Consider the following 18565-nt stretch of genomic DNA (forward strand, 5'->3'; position numbering starts at 1 on the left):
TTGCTAATATTCTGTCCTAACCCAACAAAGATTAATTAACTGTGAGCAGCCATTTAACTCAATGGGACTCCTCACTGTACATTGCATTCAGCCTGCACATGAAAAAATTGGGCCTTACACTGAGCAGCTTCACATCAGTGTATAAATTGTTACACACAGACAGGATCAAAGATAAAATTTTCACTGTCTGTATGAAGTAATGTGCTCTATCAGATTTACACAAACCCAAAGCCCTTAAGATAGCTATCTCCAGAGCAAGGTCAAATTTCTGCAGAGCCAGGAGTATCGAAGCCTGGCTGCAAAAGCTAGCTAAGCTTCAAAGTTCAACCACGAATAAAAGAGTCGTGTCCATGCACACTGACTTTCTTTTCTCCAGTTCTGACATTAAAGACACACTATAAATAAAATGAAGGAAAAGAAAGTATTAGCCCAATTCAAAAAAAAAAAAAAAAAAGACAATCAAGGGGATACATACTTTTCAATGCTGATACATAGAACTTAAGTTTCTTTTTTCTCCCCTGTCAACAACATTTAAAACACAGGAGATTCCAAAAGCACTTATTTTTGTAATACACAGAACATACGAGTCAGTACTGATAAAACAACTTCCATTCACTGTCTTCTTCTGATCATGACTGGATTAGATAACAGCTATTGGTGAATAGAGACTTTTATCCCAGCAGTAAGGGACCACAGAATATTTACATTCACTGCAAATATTTTCCCAAGTAACCGGATTTTTTGTACAAAATAATGCCAAAGACTAATGGCTAGCATTTTATTACCTCTCAGCATTACTTACTACTACTAACCAGCAGCTCTTTTCCTTTCAAAAGCCAAAAAGAGGAAGAAAGTCAATGTTTCAGTGTGCATTGATCAGCACTGCTTTTGCCTCTTTTCTGCTGCAGAGAGAGCAGGGAGGGGAAGGAATAAAAAAGCCACTAGGCACCTACCTTACACAGACTGAGACTTAAGCTCTTACACCTTAGTGACTTGTAGGTCTGAATGCACAAACCAACTATTCTAGAGCCAGTCTCCTTGGGCTGACCAAAATTCCACCTTGGAAAACTCCCCCAGCACAAGTTTCACCCAAAGCAGTATCCCTGCACAAACAGCTTCTGTTAGTGAACCTGGCGAGAATTCCTTACTCACCCAGTTCCCACCAGCTCCTGAAAGAACATCCATCTGAAAAGCTGCCTACCCTGTTTTTGGAGTACAGCTTCCACACAGCTCATCCTAGAAGGCACACCTTCTGTAATCAAAAACCTTTGCCCTGCTGACACCTGTCTCTGTTTCTCTATTTGATTAAAACTCCTCATCTGATACCTGATTACTAACCCAAAGGGATTCCAAGGGTATTAAAACCCATTACTGATGTCAAAACCAGTCAAAATTACAGCTTGTAACTGCCCGGTCCTGCAGCACTTATTGAGGTAAAGCCAGGAGAGACAGAATTCCTGAAATCAGAAGGAACAAAAAAAAGAAGGCAAGCTTGACCACTGTATTAGAGACATCATGGGACCAAAAAGAAACATTTGGAGTAGCCTACTATGTTCTCAACCTATTTGAGGAATGCAGACTGCTTTGGAGAAGGAAAAACAATCACCTACTCAAGACTCCTACAAGCTACTGTTTTAGCACATTTACCAGAAAACGTCAAGATTAATTAAGAATAAAACTACTCAAGAAAAAACAAGAGATCACACACTGTAAAACCAAGTCTGACTGGAATCTCATTTCCAACAATGTTTTCAAAAGTAGCACTCTATGTACTGTTTTAGGCAATACAGAATATCCTTGAGGAAAAATGCAGATTTAATAACTTTGGGAATCTCAAATGCTAAAATTAATGACTTTATCTCCTAGCTACATTCACCACATGAATTCAAGACCATAAAAACCTATCACAACTGCTCTTACAGGTCAGTATCATATACATCCAAGTTAAATGACACAAGTAGAGCTGCTGATTATACAGTGCACTGAAAAGCAAGAACAATACCATATATGTGTGTGATTTACTTAATAAGATGCACAGCTCGTTTTCATGGTTTAAATTTTTAACTTCAGACCACTTAAACTCTCAAAAAAATTACTAATATCTACTATCTATACCTTCACTTCCAGAGAAAATGGCTCCCATCCAAAACTATTTTACAGCAAGATTAATTGGTGTTTACAACAAAAACTCACTCACTTTACAAATCTAAGATTTTTTTAAATTGCCAACCTATTGCACTTGGCAGATTACAAAAAGACTGTTTCCCAGAAGACAGAGCATGAGAGGCTGTGTGCATGAAATATACAAAAAAGGAAGCAATGTTAGGGGAGCAGCACCTGGACAGAGATGTCTATATACAGCATTCTATGCTTGGCTTTACCTGCAAGAAAGATTTTTTTCATATTCCTTCAATGGAGTTTAAAGTCAGAGGCAGAACAAGTCGGCCACTCTATGGACATCCATGCTAAACAAACACCTACATTTCACTTGCATACTTTTCTTGGTGATGCAGCAACCAAGAAAGAATTTTTTAGGTAACATGTGGCCTTATAAATGAGGCCAGCTGAGTTCCTCAAAGTGTCATGTGAATGGTTAAGGAGACTGAAAAGGACCAATAGTTTTCAAAGTATTTTATCTTAATATTTTCCAGAAAATAATTTAATGAGACATAACAGTTTAATTAATCTTTTAAAAATTAAAAATATGCAAAGATAGCTTCTTAAATCCACATTACAGATTAATGAAGAGCAGTTAGATTTGCAAAGCCAAACACCTCAAAGCCTTCTGAAATTGTCTGGAGGTCCAAATACTTATTGTTTGCACGCCTGTACATGACAAAAGAAGACCACAAAAACTACCAAAACAAAATATCCAGAGCAACTTTTATTTAAGTGAGCTTAAGTACCTGAAGAGCTAAATTTCTAAGGCTTTGATCTGAAAATTTTAATTCTCAAAATAAGTAGACTAAGCCAGATTTTGCTTCGCGTTGCCTATTCAAATTCACTCTGTGTAGACTCGAGCAAAGTTTGTGTACTCTCTTTCATAACGTTGATGCTAACCCTTTTCATACAGTCAGCTTTCCATTTTCATCCAGGGCAATAATTATAGGCCAGTTTGCTTTCGGTGTGGTTTTATTCACCAGGAGAGGCTGAAGTAGGTGACAGGCTTTTGTTTCAATAGCTTTTTCAATTCAGCTACGGGGGAAAAACCTTCTGCAACAAAAAGCCCCAAAGTTTCTAAATCTTTCTTTCCAAAGTAATGTAACTATTTTTAACACAGAAATTTATTCAACTTGCATAGCACAGTGCTTTAATTCAGAAATCAATTATTTCAGGAGGAAAAAGTAAAACAATAATAAAAGAAGGAACGTACTGTGTACCATGAATTTTTTTATTCTGCAGTATCAAATATATATTTGAGTGGTACGAATCTGCTTTTTAATCCTGGATAATAAATATCCCATTACAAGCACAACCATCTCCTTTTCTACAAAAACATGCTGTTGTATGTAACTTGACATCTGAAATAATCAAGAATGATTTTTTAAAAACGTGTTTCTTAAAGGATACTTCCTTCTCCACTACTACAGATTTATTGGGAGGGTCCAGGACAAAGGTGGTAAGACCTTGGGACCTTTGTCTTCTGAAGACTGATATTTATTTCCAGAAAATCAGATGTGCAACAAAACAGAATGCAAACAACTTTTAGAATAAACCTAAGGCCAAGGAACATTACAGATATAATTATTTATTTTCTGGAAAATAAAAAACATAAAAGAGCGTTCTCAACTCAAAGTTCTGTATTTGCTCTCAGTTTAATACTTTACAGTACAAAATATACAGTTACATGGCATAAGATATCGATCTCTGTTCTGCTTTTCTTCCTACCCAATTTATATTCAAGCCATTTTAGCATCTGTATTACATTCCCTTTTATACTATTTGTATCTTATTTTCTTCCTTGGAGCATCAGAAGTGCTGGAGCCACCCTCTCTAATTTGTTGCTAATACGCATCAAAGCCCTATCACCAAAACACTGAGGCACTCACCAGCTGAGAACAGCCTCCTTCCTATCTATTTTATGTTATTGCATTGTTCTACCCTAACACTGCTAAACTAGTGCTGTGTAGGCCCAGGAGGGCCGTAAAGAAAGAGAGAAAAAGGCACTTGAGTTAGGGATTAGCCTGGACTATGGCCTCAGTTTTGCCAACAGTAGCATAGTAAATATGTAGTGAACTCAGGGCAGCCCTACCACATGAAGCCCTGCAACTGTTCGTGTCTGAATTACTGTAAGACTATAAAAAAATTAATAAGAAAGAGCAGAAATAATAAACTTGCTTTGTACGAACAACTTTTTGTTAAGAGTTCACTCTCACTCTACCAATTAATTATGTTAAGGAGAGTCAGAAGTTGTAATCTACTCTCACAGAACAGTAAGAACCAGTTACCATTTCTTCAAACCATCCCCTCTCCAAGAGTAAGCCAAGGTTACTGACCAACTTCACAATCTAGGATCAAAGAAGTTAATAGCATAGTGTAAATTAACACACAACTGGTTTTTAGATTTCAGTATGTCAAGTTTTTATGAAACCTAGAATTATCCATCACGTCTCCTGAATGCATGCAAACACTTTGATGCTGCAATACATGCAGTACATTAAAGTGATGCTCATGGAACCCCTGGAAACAACACAGAGCTTCTCCCTAACTACTCCATACCCTTGCAGCTATCCAGGGAGTTAGCTAATGTGGGTATGTCTGCATAACAATACTCTGTTATCACTTAAACTTTTAAGTATTAAGGCTTAACTTCATTAGATTTTAACTTTAAAAAAATGTAAATCTCAAAACTTGGGATATAGGGAATGCATCCCTGATTAAGCATACAAGAGGTGAACCTGTTTCAAGTAAAAGCTCAGTTCCAAGCACAGAGCAATGCCAAAACCCCAAGAAATACTGAATTGGAAGTGAAAACTCCCTTCAAGTACTGTTTAACACATCAAAAAAGCAAGCATTTTGAAAAAGCTGAAATTGTCTTTCCTAAGTTACACATAAAACTGTGAGTTCTGACTACTGTCTTATTGCAGAAGACTCAAAAAATACCTACACATTCTCTAGTTGTTGAGAGTCTTCCAGCCAAGCTAAGTAATTTCTTTTATAATCGCACCAAAGCTTCCATATTTTCTACAATCCAAAGATGTATCTATTAGCACAAACAAATATTAGAAACAGAACCGGTTCTGGTTTTTTCCACCCAGAGCAGAAATGCAGATGCATTATTCCTTGAATACTTGGGCAGACAGCAGCTCTCCAAGACAGGAGGCCTGCAGCAGGCGTTTTTTAACTACAGGTGTATTAAGAGGACAGACATGGCATAAACATTCTTGGCCTGTAGGAAAGAGTGGTTGGGCCCTCACAGTGAAAAGGCACAAGAATTTTTTAAGGGGAAGTCAGTTTTCCTGACTAAAGCATATTCTACGAACAACTTCTTTAATGCAGTAACCTACTCCACATGATAAACAAAACACTATGTTCCAAACTAAGATGATTTCGAAAACATAGGAAGAAAAATAAAGAGGACAGAAAGACATAGCCAAAGTACCCTCACATCACAGAAGCATCATCCTCTGCATCTCTCAAAAACCCGTTGTTTTGCAAAGGCTTTTTTCATGAGCAAACGGGTTGGCATGGGCTAGTTGTTTTCTAAGTGGCATCTTTACGGAAAAAGAGTGTAAAAAGCAGCTCGAAGAACAATGAAAGCGAGTAAAGTTTGCGGATCTGGTAATGCTTTTGTTAAAGTCAAGTTCTTAAGTGCCGCCTGTCACAGAAAGGAGCCTCTCTCGCTCGCCCCTTCGGGAGCCCTTGGCGCACCCTCACCTCGCAGCAACCCGGGGCTCCTCCACCGCACAAACCCCGACCCGACTGCCCAAATCGCCACCTCCGGGCACCCGCCCCGCCAGAGACGGGGACATACAAGCCTCCGGTGAAGGCGGGTTTCACGGCGGGGTAAAGGGAACTCAGCCCAATTCCGTCGCCCCCCACAATGGCACCAGCAGGCGCGGGGTGCATTCGGGCAGCGGCCCAGGGTAGGAGCACGGCAGCCCGGCGGGCCCCGCTGCCGCCACTGGCGGGGACGAGAGGCTGGCCTGGTCCCCTCCTGTCACGGCGGGGGCTGGGCAGCGCCTCGCCGGCCCGGGCCCGGCACTGCTTCCCTCCCGCCCGCCCGGCCGCCTCGCAGGCCGCGCCGCGGCCCCGGTGCCTCCGCAGGGCCTGGCACCGCCGCGGGCTCGGGGAGCCCAGCAAACAAAGGGAGCGGAGGCCGGGGCCGAGGCCCGGGAAGAGGGCGGCGGGCAAGCGGCGAACCGCCCCGGCCCAATCCACTGGCTCCCCCTGCACCGCAGCAGCCCTCCGCGCCCGGCGGTGAGGGCAGGGGGCAGCCGGGCCGCGGAGCGCCGTTGCCCCGGGGACGCTCACCCAGCGGAGGCCGCGGTGTCCCGCTCCCGGCGCGGGCCTCTTCCCGGGCACCTCAGCGGCGCGGCCCGGCCTCCGCCGGCTCCCGGGCTCGGCGCGGAGCAGCCTCCGGGGGTGGCGGAGCGGCACTCACCGAGGAGGAGGAGAAGGAGGAGCTGGCTCTGCTGTTGCTTTCGCGCGGCCCGGCCCGGCTTCGGCTCTGGCTCCCTCCCTCGCCGTGCCGCCGCCTCCCTGTTCCTGGCGCCGCCGCCGCCGCTTCCTCCGCCTCCTCTGCCCCCACCCCTCCGTCCTCGGAGGGGCGCACGGGGGCGGCGAGCCCGCGATGGCCGCCGCCTGCCGCAGGCACGGCTACGGCTGCGGCTGCGGCGCCCGCGCACAGCCCGGCGGCGGCAGGAGGGCCGCGGGCATCCCCGCTCTGTCCTCCGCCCGCCCGGCCGCCCCCGCCGCCCGGCGTACTCCACGAGCCCCCTGCGGCCCGTCTGCCCCGCAGAAACCGGGCCCCTTCCCTTATTCGGGTCCAGGCGCCTCGCCCCGGGCTCGTTCCCGCTCGGCGGCCGCGGGAAACCCGCGGGCGGCGGCCGGGAGCCGCGCTGGAATGGAGGCAGGGAGGGGGTCTGGCTTTGTTAGCCCCGGCCCTCTCCTCTCTCCCCCACCGCTCCGGTGTGTGACCGCTCCGCTGGGCGACAGGAGCTCCTCAGCCGAGTCCACAGGGAGCTGCCTCCCCTGTTCCTTCGGCCGGGGACCGCCCCTCGCTGGTCGCGCCCGGCCGGAGGGGTCCCTCAGCCGCCCCCGCCGCCCCGGCGGCCACGGGCGCTCCCGCCAGGCCCGCTTGCGCTGGAGAGGCAGCGGGAGAAGGAGGGAGGTGATTCTTCCTCCGCTTCACCTTCCCTCACACCTCTCTTGGCGTGAAAGCGACGCGCCAGAACAGGCATTGCTTTTGTGTTCAACTCTTTCACAGATCTCCTCGAGAAAAGTGACACTAAACTTCAGGCATATATCAGCTGTGCTGCAGCGACTTCAGCCAAGCAGACTGCTTTGATTGCTTGTTCTCCGGTCTCTTTTTAAAAATAAAATGCTAGCTCGAGAGCAAGAAAACAATTCTTAATTTAGGATGTGTGAGACTGATGGAAGTGACTAGCAGGGTGCAAAGGATTAAAATCTATGGACGATACAGCTCTTAAAAGTTATCGCAAGTCCTGTTTGCTGACTGGTGTGGAGCTAGTATAATACTACTGCATTTCCTGCTTGTGGTGCATATAACCGATGCAAATCAACAACCAGATTTGCACAGATAAGAATAACATGTTTACCTATGTAGTTGCATGACAGTCAGTAAGAGTATTTGTATGACTTATTATGAAACAACTGACTTCAAGGTTAAAAAGTATCCATTGAAACTCAAGATTGTGAGAATATTCACACACATCCTGCTTGAATTCTGAGATCTGAGGTGTTTGTGTGTTGAGGACAGTGACTTGTTTAATTGCCTAGGTTATTTGAGGTCAGAGTGCGCCCTGACTGCATTCACGTTCTTATATCCCGGGCATTTATAGAGAGTTATACACTTTCCTTGAGTCTCATCCAAGGACTGTATGCTTCTTTACGTGTCTGATCAACCTCAGTTTCTGGCAGGCCAGGACTATTTCAGGAGATGATAACTCTAATCAGAGTTGCAGAAAATTTTTTTTTTCAAATATAAAGTTTGATTTATGTTTTCATTAATAATAGAATGATTTATGCTTTTATTAAGTGTTTTAGATTAGAACTGTTTGTTTTACGATTATGATTACATGTTATCAGTGGTGTAACAAAGCTAAGAATCACTTCAAGTGGATCACATGAAACCTTAGGGATTTTAACTTTTGTTTGTAAAACCAATATTGTTGATATGAAAAATACAAATTACTTTCTGGGCTGGCAGTGGTGTTCAAAGAAAGAAAGAAAATTAAACAAGTAATAAAATACTAACTTTTTTTTTACAATGTAGAGGGTTCCTTCTTCTCCTAGATGAACTGTTGTAAGTTTAGCACCTAGTTTAAAAAGGGAAAAAGAGAGAGCAAGAAAGGCTCTGATGGGGAAAGTTCTTCTTCATGTATATGTGTGTATGTTCCTACCTTCTTCTCGGCCTCCATTTCCTTGGGATACAAGCATTTGAGCAAGTAATTCCTGCTGGCATTCGTGCTTGACACATATATGTAGTATTAACTTAAGCTGGTTTAGTATTAACTTTTCAGCAGGAGCTGCAGGACAATGGCAGCAGTACGTGAAGAAGCCAACATGGCTTAAAATGTTTGTCCTTCATTTTCCTTTTGCCATAGGCAAGTTTTTCAGTCATCTACATTACAAATGAGATGAATTTTTAAAATCATCTTAGAAATCTTATTCTGCAGTCTCCCAAACTATTAAAAAACTGTTGAGTCTGGATGATGAGGTTTTCCAGCCATGTGTTGACCAAAGGTTTCCACGTGTCTGAAACTGCCCTCTTGTCAGTCTTATGAATCAAAGGACTTATCTTTCTGCAGAAATGTGACCCATAGACAACAGGAAGTTTGAAGAAAAGTAATGCAAAACATTTGGTTGCTTTTCCCCCCATGTCTTCCATACCTCAAGATTCTTCTCAGTAGGGATGATGTTAAATATGGCTTAAATTACTGCTCCAAGCACTCACCTTTCTCATTTTCTCTCCTTCCCTCCTCCTGCCCATGCACGCCCTTCACTTTTTTCATGGTGGCCCCAGGCGTCATTGGTCCTCTCTAAGCCAGCACAGGTGGCAATATCTCTTGAAGTTCATTTTCCTAACAATAAATTGTGACACAAAGAAGAACTGATGCCTTATTTCTCACATCTCATTCTTTTCCATAGGCTACCAGTGTGCTCTCAGCTTGTCTCAGCCTTAATATATAGTTTCAGGTTTCAGATAGACTTTTTCCCATCGAAATGGGGCAGCAGGCAACTGTATCCCAGTGAAAGCAACAGTTTATCACCTAGTCTGAATTCACCTAAGTGTGCTGCTGATGTTGCATCTTGGATGGCAGACAAGGAAAATGCAAGAGGGATCACTCAGATAAGTTTTTCTGGGCTTAAAAACCAGTAGTGAACTAAATTGGGCTGTTCATACATTCAGGCATCTTGTTTCAATGCTCTCTGTGTGTATGACTTATCAGACTTGCCTCATGGTTGCTAACTTTTTTTAAATGACAAGAACTAGAAATTTGGTCTTGGTAATAGAAAATCCAAATTTTTCCAATCTGATTTCCTTATATTTGGGAGCTTCTAAAATCAGGAACTCTACACCCAGTTTTAATTACTTTGGATTTGCATGTTGATGTGTTCTCTATTTTTATATGCTTATGCCTTTTTTCTCATTATACTTAAAAGCGTGATTGCAAATGACTTAATTATTTTTGAGATCAAACTGTGTATATACAAATCTGTAGTTCAGAGGTACACAAACCTAAATTATGAGTGTTCATTGACAACAAAACCAATAGTTATGTCCATCATATCTATTTCTTTCTTATTACTACCTCCCTGCCTGGCATAGATTATCATCACCTTGTAACAACCTCCCTGGCCCTGGCTCTTTGGCCTGAATTGTGGTGGGAGGTTAGTGCCTTTTTCTTATTGTTCTTGCAGGTATATAACTATGATTTTATTTTAAGGACCCAAATGCATTCCTTTCCTGTTCTGTTCACTATATTTCAGAAGGGAAATTTGTTGTCATTTTACTAAAATGTTGAAATTATTGTAATGCTTTACAGGAACTTGATCTTTTAGACTGTAAGTGTTCAGATCGCCTCGAAAAAACATATGCTTTTAAGGAAAGCCATATATCCAAAATCCCTAAATTGCTGCTCATTTTTGTAACTGTGGCCTAATTTTCTGGGTTTTTTTAATTCCTGTACTCCTTTTTTATTATGTGAATTTATGTATTCCTTTATTTGTATTTTTAGATAATATTGTATATTTATATTCCTATGTTATAATACGTATTAGAAGTCCTTATATATCACATAATCACATATGGTTTTCAGACATTGTAGGTTGGTTCCACTTCATTTTCTCTTAGGTTCTTTCACATTTTCTGTTGGTAAATTCCATTTCTATTATAAAAGTTAATTTATATAAATATTTTCAAAGTGTTGGGGTTTTTTTCCCTATTTTTTGGAGGGACTTCCCCCTCCACCCAGTTCAATACTATTGTTACAAAAAACTCCACCAAACTGAGGTGAAGTATACAGGAAGTTCTTTCACACAGACAAACCTTTTGTCTCAGATTGGAGTTTAATTGGCATTATTTACTGACGCTGCTGAAATTAAAGGTATAGATGGCATTAAGACCTCTTACAGCTACTAAAGAACTATCATAGATAAAAATGATGAGCTACATTTTAATCAGAGTACTGCTATTGCTTCTGTTTCACACTGTGGTTAGGTTGTGATATGCTCTATCTCATGATTATGGATAAAAACCGAGTCTTTACTTACTCGGGTGTTTTTTGAAATACACCGCTTTTGAGTGCCACTCTCACCTCTTTCATTTAATGTCATCTGAAGAGGAAATATACTTCAAAATTATTGATGAGCACTTCTGAAATTAAGATTCTTGCATTCATTATGAAGCTTTCTGCTGATGATAGGGTTTGTTCATTTTTTTAGCAGGAGTGCAGCTCAATGTTTACTTTTATTTTCAAAGTTTTCTAACAATTATTTTACAATAGAAAACAGTGTAAAGCAAAATGACATCTCTAATAACAGCACTAGGGGGAATAACTTCTAAACTCTTGAGTAATGGAGAAAAGGAGGAGTAATTTTAAATTTTTATGTACCAAAAACAGAATGGTCAGGTAAATTAGGCCTCACAAATTGGTTCCTGTTAATGTCAGAGAAATAAAACACCACTTTTCTTGTTGACAAAGATGCATAGTAAATCATGACTACAGCTGGCTGCAAATAGCTCTATACAGTGAGGTTAGCCTCTGTGTCTTATTCATTGATAGCCTGTATTGCCTGTACAGTCACTTGTAATCTGCGTTGAGTCACGTAGATGTGGAGATTCAGGAAAAAAGGCAAGGTGGAGAACTTGTCCCAGCTCAGACCTCATCTGTGTAATCACTGTTGACACACACAGTCTGAACCTCTCAGCCCAGAGGACTTTGCTCTGGAGCAGGACAAAGCTAACAAAGACAATATATATGAGGCCTATACTCTTAAAACCAATGCATTGGTGCACATGCGCATTGGTTCGTCTGTTTGCCCATATAACTATATCAAAATAATGTATATAAAAAGCTACAGTCATGTATTTTTCTTATACCAGTCAAACAGAAACTTCACAGAGACTTCCTTATTCAACTTGTAGCATTTCTTCTGTTAAAATGTAAAGTATGTATCCAGTAAGAATGTATATATCCATTTTTATGGCGACTGGTAACACCTTTTTTTTTTAAGAAAAAGGAATTATGTTTGGAACATTATATTCTCCCCTGTAGCCAGATTCGTTATATTCAATATCTTAATTGTTCTTTACAATGCAGCTCATGAGCTTGGCTTTTTAGGCTTTACTTCAGTATTCACAACTGGCCCAAGGACTCTTCCTAAAGACAACCATTTTGGAAAGCAAGTGCCAAAGACAAATCAAAACAAACCTAAGTGTCACTTTAATGAAACATTCTGAGCTTTGGGTCATGGTTTTGCCATAGGTCTGCAGGATCAAATGAGATTTGTGGGACTTGACTGAAATTGTGACAAGGGTATGTGTTGCTCAATTTTCTGGTTTCTCTTTTTTAGGAAGTGAAACTGGTCCAGTAAATGTTGCATTTGAACTGCTTTTTCAGAGGAGAGTTCATTACAAATATGTGCCCCAAAATTTTCAAATATAAAACTGGTAATTTAAACAATAAATAAACAATTTTGTTTTTCAGAAGGTTATTTTCCTTAAGCAGGACTACTTAAAAGGAAAACAAGCTGTTGTTTATTTTGTCATCTTTAAGGGGAAATAGAGGAAGGAATAAAAAAGGGAAAAGGATTTAGAAGATGACTTGCTCTTTCCTTTTACAAGCATAAACATTTTTTAAAACTTATGAGGTAATATTATTTTTGCATTTTTTTCTTCAGCCCACTCCTGTTAGAGTTATATGAGTGAGGACTAAGCATACAGCTGTAGCTAGAATTTTATTGAAAAACCTAAATATAAAATTTTGTTGACATCATACTTAAATTAGACCACATAAAAGGACGCAAAGTGTAGATGCTGGCTCAGAATGCTCACTGCAGAAGATTATATTAAAATTGAAAATGTCTGAAAACAGTTGTAGCAGGTGTGCCTTGAAATTAATGTTCTACTAGCTGTGTACCAAAGAATTGTTCCTTTTGGCTTTAAGTGTTGCAGCCATTTCCTTAGTTATGAAAAAGAAGGTCAAATGGGTTCTTTTCCGTCCTACTCTTAAGAATATCCTTTTAAAAACATGCATAAAAGCACAATAAATACTCAGTTAATGGGCAGAAGCATATTAAAAACCAACAAACAAACAAGCCTGCCCCTCAAATGGAGGTAGGGTTGCAGGAAGTCATTTCACAATAGTGGCTGAGCAGTTCTTGTTGAGCCTTGATTGTCCTTTCCTTCCAGTTCACAGAAGAGATCCACATTTATCCCAACATATAAAGCTCTGTCTGCGATGCCACAAGCAATTTCCCTTGATTTCTGAGCTCCCTCTGACTTCACCTAGATCCATGGCTCCTCCAGTATTCTCATTTCTCGGGTGCTTATCCTTGCACTCTTAGTTAGATCAAGAATGATATTCTTGTTTTTCTCAAGATCTTATCTTTAGAGGGTGTACCTGCAGCTGCTAGTTTTAATTTGACATAGTTTATAAATAATTTTAATCCCTGTTTTTTATATTTATAAAGCACAAGTAAAATAAATTTTAAAAGAAGAATACTTTGGGCTGTATCAATCAAGCAATAAAATTCACAGCATTCTGGAAAAAAAATTACTATTGTTGAAGAAACAATGTTTAAATCTAGATGGCTTACAGAGGTACATATGGAACTTCTCACATTTAGGTCACAAGTTCAAACCTGGTCTTCATTAGCTGCAAATTGAAGCTATCAATAACTGACATCTGTTACATAGCCAATATGGAATGAGTTGCTTTCTGAAGTGGATGGCTCAAAAGACATAATTGGTGAACTTGTTTCTAAATGCACTCTAAACATGCACATTTAAAGATGTTTGTTCTCAAAAATGAATAATTTTATCTCTCAGGAAGAAGTCAACAGTACCAACCCCTACAATTTGGCACAACACATTTCTTACTTCTGTAACTGCAACAAGTAAAATACTGCTGTTAAGAGCTCTTTAAGATTGCTCTCTACCTGCAATCTACTTCCCCAATGAAGTCAGAGTTTTTAATTACCATTCTTTATGTATGTGCTGATCTCTCAGTAGAGGTGAGGCTGCTTAGCAGTGCAGGGTGGAAAAGCCCCTCACCTGCACTAGGCACTTTCGGTCACAAGTCAGATCACTGTGAAATCCTGAAATGGCATTGTGTGCATTAGGAAACAGCCTACATGCGTCATTTTCAAAAGCATCCCAAGAACATTTATGAAGATATCTATGCAAGTGTAGACCACACTGAGTTTGTTGAATAAATTTGGGTTATTCTATCGAAGTAAGTTTGTCAAATTTATTGCATAGAATACACTGAACATTTGAAAAATATGAGAGCAAGATTTAGAAAAGGTGAAAAATCCTTATATGATGATGGGGATGGGGTGTCTAGGTTGTTTTCAGTATGTAAAACAGTCAGGAAATACTCTTATCAGCTGATCTGTCTGCTACTTAGTGACCCAAGACAGAGTTGCAGTAGTAAGTGTATCATCTTTTGTATAATCCTTCTTCTTCCACAAAAGCTTTTTGGATCCCTTAAGGATTTCACTGCTTTTTATTTATGAAGTAGTAAATTTTGTTACTGTTGATTATAGTGTAGCAAAACTCTTTTTAGTCATACTGTTCTGTTCTAGGTTAATGTAACTGGAGGCATCTTTTGGAAAACAATTGAAAGAAAGACTCAGTGACCTGGACATGCTGAAGATCATATCACAGCTTCCTTTCATGCAGGAACTCTATAAAAGAAAAGAGCAGTGCTGAATATGCAGTGTGCTCTTCCAAAGCTGGAAATTATTACTGATGTAAATAACACTGCAGCATCATCTTTCCACTGCATATGTAGAATACTTTTATGTGCATCTTACTACACGACTAAAATCAATGTTGGTAAACCAACCACAAAGAATGATAGAATCCTAAACTCCAGGACTGAGTTATTTCAGCTGAAACTGATAAATAAGGCTATTCTTTTAGGAAAATAAGGAGGTTAATATTTTTGCTTAATGTGCTCACGATTGTGAATACACAAACAGGTCTCTTTTGTGGGTAAAAATCAGATTTTAGCTGGCTATCAAATTTTGCTGCAGAAAAGAAGATGCTTTGATGGAAGAAATGGCATTTTACTAAATAGCATGCATTCAGGGCAGATTATCAAAGACATGAAGGGCACTTCGATACATCAGTTAGGTGCCTCATGGATCTTCATGCCTTTGAAAAAACATCCTCTCTTGCTCTGTTAGGATTTTCTTAATGCAGAATTTCTTTTATGACTCATCTCTATCATGTGTTTGCTGTAAATAAAACATGGTCTTGATTTTATAAATATGTTGATAGGCAGCATGGAAAAAATTAATCATTGTAAAGCTAAAGGATACTTAGCAAAAGTGAAGTACATGAATTGAGAAATATTGTTTTAAATTGTATTCAATGGCTACAAAAAGTTCTATGCAATCTCACTATTTTCACACCAGAAAGGCCATTTTACCATACAGGAAAAAAAATAAATTTTTTTTTTTCTCATCTGAAAAAAAGAAAAAGACAGTGAAAAAAAGATATTTAAGAACATATTATTTAGCACTAATATTAAGAAGCTATAGAACACATTGATAAATAAAGAATACCACCCTTTTCATAATGATATCCATTTTTTATAAAAATAAGATAATGCTTAAATACTGGTAACATGTAAATATTTACATAGTGGGAGCAATTTTCATATGTGGATAAGATAGATACTTACATTTCAATCAGAATTTAATTTTTTATAGGTGAAAATTTGAAACTAAATCTTTATTCTATGTGAGTCCTTAGCAAAGTTGGTGTTCACTTCAGCATGACTGTGGCTTCCTCACTCCTTGTTTAAATGCTAACTATAATGGCAATTTTATGTATACTGCTGAATGCTAAATCATTCCTATAGCAATGTGAAGGCAAAATAATTGGGATGTAATTTTAAAACTTTCAAGCTTCAGATTCAGAAGTCACACTACTTCTTTTTTCTGTTATTGAAAACATAATTAAAAACTAAAATTAGCTAAATGAAACATCAAAAGCAAATTAATGTAAACAGAAGTGACTATTTTTGTTGTATTAGAAGGGGAAATCTCTCAAATTTGCTCTTGTAAAAGTGCTCTATTTAACACTTTAAATTTTTCATAACTGTTTTAATATTATTGATCATTACATCAAATTATTGCTGGCTGGTGATCATTCTTTGTTGTACTGGTACCAATAAATATGTATTGTACAATTCTGCTTTTTTATCTACAAGCATTCAGGTTCAACACTGTAAGTGAAAATTGCCCTGAAATATATCATTTCAATGGGATTTAATATACTCATTATCACTACATTTTCTTTTAAGTGTATTTAATCTTAATCAAGGACTTTTTTAGAACAAAACTATTACATTACTATTGCATTAATACAATTTCGCTTAGCAGGCTAACTTGAGATGCAAAAAAAGTTCAGTTAGTTTGATGAGACCCATGTGTCATAAAGATGTTTGGCAATTGACTACATTTCTCTCTTTTTAGTCCTCACTATCAAAACCCAGGATAGTAATTTTCTACAATTTTTTCCATTCTAACTGAATACAGAGAGAAGCTCCGTGTCTGATAATATGCAACATGTATGGCCAGTCAGGAAGGGAAAACTTTTCAGATTTCAGTTAGTGATGAAGAGAGAATTTTAGGATCAACTGTTTAAGTGAAATGAAATGTAATTTTTTTATATTTTACAAAAACTCTACTGTAACTGTGCCTGTATGGTGTCTGTGGTGTGGAGTCCGCAGCACCTTCTTGAGCTTGCATTCGTCAGGCTGGGAGGAGAGCACCCTTCAGGAGATGTGGTTAGTTTAACTTCCAGCACAATCCATACTTTGTTTAATGCAATTCCAAGACCCATAAGCAGGGCTGTAATTTTGAAACTAGTTGGAATGCTGGGTGTAATTTGTCAAATATATTTCAATCAGTCAAATCCACAAGCATCTCTTCATCCTCCGCTCCAGGTAGTGTGTCCCTGATGCATCCCTTGCACATAATAAGATTATGCTGCTGCAGGGGAGAATCAGTTCAATCCTTTATTCACACTCAGGGCCTGCCAGGGAAGGAGGTGGGATAGTTTTCCAGCAGTTCAACAAGCTGATCCAGCTCATAATGATGTATTTGCTCTGTCCAATACAAGGTTGAGAAGGAAAAGGCAAGTGCAGGACCACTGTGCCCCAAAAAGTCAACAGTCACACCAGGTGAGTGTGAGCTAAAACCACATCCTTAGTGCATGAAACCCCTGCTTTACTGATACTACAATGTGAATAGTAAGACAATTCTGGTAAAACAACCAGAGATGAGTGGAAGGCTTTGTGCTTTGACCAAAATTCAGTAGGACTGAAGCAGCAGCAGACAGCTTTTCAGAGCATTTTTTTTATCTGACTGTTCTGGTTCTTGAACTTATCTTCAGTTAAGAGCTCTAAAATATTTACAAGAAAAATCCTATAAAGATTCTAGAAGGAACCTCATTCATAAATATCAAAATAATCACTCTAGATGACTCACTTTACGCCAGATGAAAACTCTCCTGGGAATGCTCAGTGATTTCAGATTTTCCAGTCTACTTGTCGAGGTATGCTAAGTGGCTGATCTTTGACTAAAAAAATAGATTAATTTCAGTGAAATTACAGTAATTGGTACTACCAGAAAGTCTGTTTCTAGTCAATTATTTACTAATCGCTCACTGGTGCAATAGAAAGTGAAAGTAAGCCTTGCCATGAAAACTTTCAGGTTACTGGCACATAAGATAATCACTATGGTGACTTTATTTCTCTGTAGCAATTCGTACTGCTTTACATATCACTAGCCTGTGAGTAACTTGATTCTTCCATACCATATTGTGACTATTTATATGCAGAGTTCTCACCAGCTCTCTAAGGACCCTCTTCATATCAAAGTTTAATTTGTATATGATAATTCACTGTTAGGTCTCTTAGCAAGATTGCCCTAAGCAAATAGGCAATGCATCTGAAAAGGGTCATTTTTCTCAAAGAAATTTAATAGAGCATTACTTAGACTTTAACATTCATCTGATAATCACAACATATTTCATTCTTCTTATTTTTAGATATCATTAATTCAAAGGGGAAACTTGGATGTTTTCTCCAGTCTGTGACTCTCTTACGCAGATCCAAAAGACAAAAGCTGTATTGTCTGTTTCTAAGGAAAAACTGCTGGAGGCAGTTCTTTTGTTTTTCTAATGAACACCATATGAAAACAGGCATAGAATAACTATTTACTTACATGTAGTGCTCTGCTAGGGTCTCTTACATGGTCTACTTTCCTCATCATGACACTGGTCACTCTATTTACAAGACTAGTCTCTTTTTTCCTATTATTTTTTGCAATGCAGAAATTTGTTTATTATTGTGAGTTTTTAATGATGCTGCTCTGTGTAAAGGTGAATGATACTGTTATGTATAGTTTACCAGACTTGAACACATCAAAGAGCAATAGTATTTAATAGTTTTAAATGTTACGGAGTCAGTCCTGCTCATTTCCTTATTTCAAAGTTCAGATTTACTGTTCAATAACACCACAACTTTTATTGTTCCTGCTGCTAGAAGTTTCTCATGTGTCTGGTTAAGGATGCTTTGGAGGGCATGTTGGAAGAGAAGTTGATGTTTTTATAGGCTTTCCTGTATTAAACATTGAT

At 39.4% G+C, this 18565-nt stretch overlaps 1 protein-coding gene across 8 annotated transcripts in view; it reads right to left on the reverse strand.

The window, feature by feature from the left end:
• SOCS6 (suppressor of cytokine signaling 6) overlaps nucleotides 1-6730 on the reverse strand; it is a 28464-nt gene extending 21734 nt beyond the window's left edge. For 3 of the 8 annotated variants that reach the window (XM_063165391.1, XM_063165356.1, XM_063165363.1), the window contains exons 1-2: nucleotides 6605-6703; nucleotides 4428-4508 (exon numbers count right to left, since the gene is read on the reverse strand). The gene's annotated coding sequence lies outside the window, so the exon portion shown is untranslated. Of the gene's footprint in view, nucleotides 1-4427; nucleotides 4509-6474; nucleotides 6504-6604 lie in introns of those variants that run through there. The other 5 variants (XM_063165328.1, XM_063165346.1, XM_063165337.1 and 2 more) reach the window with 5 other exon arrangements.
• Nucleotides 6731-18565: the final 11835 nt, after the last annotated feature.

The sequence above is a fragment of the Melospiza melodia genome, chromosome 1 (assembly GCF_035770615.1).
Source record: "Melospiza melodia melodia isolate bMelMel2 chromosome 1, bMelMel2.pri, whole genome shotgun sequence".
Taxonomy (NCBI): Eukaryota; Metazoa; Chordata; class Aves; order Passeriformes; family Passerellidae; genus Melospiza; species Melospiza melodia.